The 6,011-nt window shown below is 34.9% G+C and overlaps 1 pseudogene; it reads left to right on the top strand.

Moving 5' to 3' along the window:
* The first annotated feature begins 398 nt into the window (after positions 1 to 398).
* LOC140502476 (protein DBF4 homolog A pseudogene) lies at positions 399 to 1,696 on the top strand (annotated as a pseudogene).
* The last annotated feature ends 4,315 nt before the right edge of the window (positions 1,697 to 6,011 follow it).

Genomic DNA, 6,011 nt, shown 5'->3' on the forward strand with positions numbered 1-6,011 from the left:
CAGAAGAATCAGAAAGTTTCCTCTATGAGGGCCAAGTGATACATGTTTTGAAAACAAAACAACTTTTAAAAGGCAATAGAATGGTTACTAGATAAATGATCTAGTTGTCCATCTGCTATTCCTCACTCTGGCTATTTGAGGACTGACCCTCCTGCTTCTTTTTTTCCAATCATATATTTACTAGATGATGTTTTTATGACACTCCTTCTGTAGAAGTCCTTGATGATAGTGTCATATGTCTCATTATTGAACTTTGAGTCATCAAAGTTTCTTCAGAGATTGTACTCTTCCACAATTTATAAGCATGTACAATACAGAGAAGAATATTTTAAAGTGTTGTTTTTTTTTTCAGGAAGCAACTCGGAGTTGATTATTGTAAATATAGCTAAAATTAAAGAATGCCTTCTTCAAAGAGCAGGCTACAAAATAACTTCCCTCCCCAATCAAAAGCACTTTTGTGGGAAAAAGAGACAGCCAAGTTGGTCCAATCCCTTCCGGACAGTGGAAGTCATCTGGCTAGAGCAGCAGCCAACCCTCAGGAGCCAGCCAAAGCATGTGGACAGCAGTGCAGAGGCCTTGAAAGCTGGCACCATGAAGAAATGCAGCAAAGGCCGTCACCCAGCACGTGTTATCCAAATAAAAAAGATGAGAAATATAGAACATCTTTGAAAACTGTGAAAAATGATAACAAATCAGAAAAGTCTAAATATGCCACTCTGGGGAAAAGTATTTTATCTTGATTTACTATCTATCATTATCTCTGAAAGACTGAAGAAGGACTTCAAGGAACTAGGAGGGAGATTTAAAGAATTTCTCATCAAAGATATGTTACCTAACTTCAAGTAAAAAAGAAACAAAATATGCTCAGACATTGGGGTGTATTTCTTCTGTCCCAAGTCCAGAAGCAACATATACAGGAGGAAATACTTTACCTCATCCTAGGTGGGATAGAAGTTCATTCAAGTCTCCAGATCTAGTATGTATGAACAGAGGAAAATTATCAGTTGAAAAAGCTATCAGGAAATATGAATTCATCCCTTCAGGTAGTATCCTGTTGAAGGTTTTACCCCGGGGGAGTGAAAATTCTTCATATTGATGATATTTAACACTATATTCAACAAAAATATGAAAGAATTGTATCTGATCAAGAAGCCAAGCACATCACCAAGAGAGGTGGGAAAATGATTAGGTATTCAGAAAACAAAACCAGGAAGACTCAAAAGGCATTTGTAAGGGTGGAAGATTCAAACCAACTTTATAGACCATTTTACCTTCAGCTGTCCAACATACTTCTTATAAACTATTCTGTTCCTGAGCTCTGCAGTCCTTTTGATTTGTATAAAATGTCTACTCTGCAGAAACAAACTCACACTAAACAAAGGAACAGAAAGGGCTGTGAAGCCAAGGAAGGGCATGCCCTCCTGCACAGTCCTGCCCCAGAGAGAACAAGAAGGGCTACTAAGAGTGCTCCTTCCAGAGATATGAGACACTACAGGCCCATCTTCTAAGTGAACAACACAGAAATTTTGCACAAAGTACTCAGTATCAAGTTGTTGATATCATATCCAAGTTGGTGTATGACTTTGTAGAATACAAAAGCAATATACCCAAAAGAGTACAGTGCATTATTGGATCTTTTGCCCTCATCATTGAAAACGCTATTAAAAGAAACGAAACACATTCTAGAAATCATTAGAAAACAATAAGGATTGCTGAAAAACAGCTAGAATTGTATGTGTTTCCTGGAATGACTCTCAGGAAAATATTACCAAACTGGGGATAAAACAGGATTTCCAATATCAAAAAAGCAGGAATTCTTCATGCAAGGTTACCTTCAGTTCAGAGTCCACAGATTCATTTGCTTTATGCAATCCATGTCCTTGCAATTCAACAAGTAAACTCAGAAACCTTTTGGATTGTAGAAAATCTTCTATAAAAAATCCAGTGAAGAAGGACATTAAACTGGATTTGGTACAACTACCTCTGAATAAAGATATGCAGAAATATACTCCTGAAGTTTCTGACTATAAAGGAATTATAAATTAAAAAGACTTATAAGAACTAAAAACAGAATGCTGCCCATATATCCTAGAGACATTTATGCATGTTTCTGATTTTGACGAGACGAAAATGTGTCTCAACTAAAATGAAAGTCAGATAGTAAAATTTTGCAGACACCTGTTGGGGATGGAAGCTCAATTCCATGTGGACAGTCTCGGGCCAGTAAAGGTGGGAACTTCTAAATCTTAGAGTTCTCATGAGGCCCCCCAGAAAACAGCAGGGAATTGAGGAGTGAGACTGAGCTATCTCGTGTATTTCCGCCTCTTCCCGTGAGAAACGTGATGGGAGAGAGCTCTCCCTGCCCTCGAGATTGTCCCGGATCTGGGCACACCTATTGTTATCTAACAGGCACGGTATTCAGGTGCAAACTACGTGGCCGGAGAGCTTAATTAGGATCAGGAAAGCCTGAAGGTGCTCTTAGCTCGGGAGGGGCCCTTACAGGACAGAGGGCTCCGTTTTTCCTCTCTTCGCTCTCCCCTCCCCCTCTCTCCCCACTTACACTTCTACTTCCAATCTCTTACCGTAAGATCTTTGCCTCCTTGGGAGATTTCTCTCTCCCTCCTAAGGAAGAGCTCTTCCTGCACATGTAACCAGGACCCTGAATAAAGCCTAACCCTTGTTCGACTCCGGAAAGTCTCTTCTCTCATACGTTTATCTGGTTTGGCCAACCGAAGACCTGGGACAGGTAAGGTAAGACTCGGGTAGCCCTCAGGCCTCTAGGCCTGGCAGACACCCTTCAGAACAAAAAAGGCATTAGTTCCCCATATGGTAACTATTCTAGTTTTAGCAATCCACCAGAGCAACTTACTGGTCAAGCCAAGATAATATCCCATAGTCATCTTGTCAAAGAACCAAAAGATGTGGATATTGAAAGTACATAGAGTTTGGCTTCTAGGAAGCTGCCTCAAAAAGTAAAAATAGTATTAGGCGGAAACAAAAAAAAAAAAAAGGAACAAGAAGAAAAATATTGAATTACATTTAAAGAATAAAGTAGAATTTCCTGCTAAAAATGGAGAAAATGGTATTTGTAATTCATCAATACACTATTTAGTTGAATTGTTTCAAACCAGTGAAGACAGTTCTGCATTTGTAGGTTTTATAAGCTATTCTGAAAACTCATGTGAGGTGTTAGAGGTTTAGGAGGAAGAAAATGAGAATAACTTGTTGTCCATATTTATCTCTGCCCCATCTTCATTCTCCATGTTTACTAGGTTTTACAGGAAGTTTTTTTTTTTTTATTTTTAGTCTGTATCTTTTAGAAATGGTGAGGATTGTATATATACATATGTATATATGTAAAAGTTCTTGATTTATTTGTGTTTCATCTGTACATTTTGTGTGTCATTTGTACATTTTAATAACCAAATGTAAATATTAAAAATAAAGATGCTTATCAGTAAAAAAACAAAAACACTTCCATGTAATAGTAGAATCCAGCAGGCAATAATGAAAAAGGAAATTCTGTTCAAAATAATTACAAAGTATTTGAAAGTCAAGCTACAAATCATACTCTATTGTTTTATGAATTCAATTCTAAAATATTTTTAAAAAATAATAAATTTAAGTAGCTGGAAGTATATTCAAGTATATATTGCTGGGCCATGCCAATACACTAAAAACAGAAAATTTCCAAAATGAATTTACATAATTAATGCTGTACATATCAATCAAACTACCAAAGGACTACTAGATAAAGTAATAACAGAGTTCATTTGTTGGAACAAGAAATCTAGCATGTCAAAAGAAGTAATGAAGAAAATGAAAATGAACAGAGATTATTACTTCTAAGCATGAAATTACATTACAAAGCAGGCATCATCAAAACTCTTTAATACAAGACACAGGAGAATTAAAAATAAAGGAAGTCAATTATCCAGTGTTTGTAAAATATGAAAAACAAATTACCTAGGAGTGAGCTCACTATTTGATAAGAGCTTTTGGGAAACTGGAAAGCAGTCTGGCAGAAATTATATTCAGAACTATACTTACATCATATATGACAATATACTCAGAATGGACAAACAGCCTGAATATCAAAGTTCACAACATGAAAATTTAGAAGGGAAAATTATCTAATTTTCACAACTATAAGAGGTGAATTAATGAAATGAGATAGAAACAATTACAAAAGATCAAATAGTTTTGTTTACAAGAAAAATAATTTTGCATAAATAAGTGTGTGTATGTAGGATAATATGGGAAGTGGTTGATTGTTGAAAAACTTGTTTCAAGTATGTCTAGATGACTAGTAGAAATATAAGTGACAAAATAACATTAATTGGTTGTGAATCACATAACAGAATAATCTCTGAATAATCAATATCTCAAGTGAACAAAGGACAATAAACAAACTTACAGGGAATGTAAGTAGACTTTATCACAAAATGAAGTCGGACTTCTGTTCACAAAGTGACATAAAAGGTATTATTCAGAAAATGTATGATAAGATACCTAGAGAATCATTCCCTTGAAGCTTTGACATTTGTATCACATCCAACGAGATTTCTTCTGTGTATCCTTGTTTTACTCCAATTTTTATCATTTTTGCTCTCTAATTCGATTTACTAAAATAACACATGAGTTGTTAGAGTTCAAACATGGTAATTCTGTCATTAATAATAAAAATGTTTCATTATAGAAATACTAAAAAATATTTCTTTTCCATTTTCATTTATTTGTTTAATCTTTAAATACTCTTGAGATGATTTAACTTATTCAGATCCCATCTCAAATTTCGAGTAGACTTTCCATCACCTCATTTTAATGTTTGAACACAGCTCATAATGTTTCTTAAATTCATCCATAAGATATTGCAAATTGATTAATATTCTAAATTGATATTCTGAATTTCTGTCTAGTCCCTCAGTTGCCTTTGTCAAAGAGATTAAGTGTTAGTGGACTGACATGGCTCTGTCCATGTAATTTGGGATACTTTGTTGTGGCCGTAGTATCATATCATTTAAAATTATTTTAGGAAATGGTCACCATTTCTAAAAATATCTTTTTATTATATATTTTTGCATAATTGTACAATATACAATCATTTGCCAAATCAAGCCATTCCTCCACCATTCTTAACCACTCTTCTATGTGCTTCTTTTTTCTGCTCTCCTATCTGTCACCTTCTCTCCTCATCAACTCACATGTGAATTATTGAAAGTTTCCTAATTGGTCTTTCTACCCCAAGTCTCTCTCAGCTATAGTCTTTCCTCCTCATAGTTACCAAAGTGACATTCCAAAAATATGCTTCTCATCATTTTGTTCCTTTACTCAAGAAGATTACATAGCTACCTATTATCTCTAGGAGAGTGGTTCTTAAAATCTTGGAGGTCATGACTCTCTTCTGTTGCATCATGAAGCTTATTTACCCCTTCTCAGCATATTTTATGTATAAAACTAAAATACAGAAGATTACTAAGGGAATAAATTATTTTGATATACAGTTATCATTTTTTAAAGTTCACAGACTGGAGGTTAAGAAACACTGATGTAGGATCAAATACAAACTCCTGTTTATCATTAATTATTCTTCCAATTCTATCCTCAGTCTACATAGCTTTGCCAGTTGATAATGGCCTACTCTTACTCACATACTCTATCACAGAGGCTTCAAATATATTCTTTGACAGACTGTAGGAACTTCACTAATGTTAGTGGGAAATAGTTAACAAAATAAATAAAAATACAGTAGAAATTGAATAATTTTAACATGACTTTCTAAGTCAATTTTTACCCCATGGGGATCCTCATGTATGATTTAATTTCTATTTGAATTTGAGTCATTTGTATTTGAATTTGACGTCATTATTCCACATCAATCAAACAAGTAACATTGCCACCCATTTGGTCTTTTTCCTATTTCCTATCCATAGCATTCCATCTCTCCCAGACCCCCCACTTCTAATTCTTTTCCTCCTAATATCTTCCTTTTAGAACTGTTAACCCCCTAC

The sequence above is a fragment of the Notamacropus eugenii genome, chromosome 4, assembly GCF_028372415.1.
Source record: "Notamacropus eugenii isolate mMacEug1 chromosome 4, mMacEug1.pri_v2, whole genome shotgun sequence".
Classification (NCBI taxonomy): Eukaryota; Metazoa; Chordata; class Mammalia; order Diprotodontia; family Macropodidae; genus Notamacropus; species Notamacropus eugenii.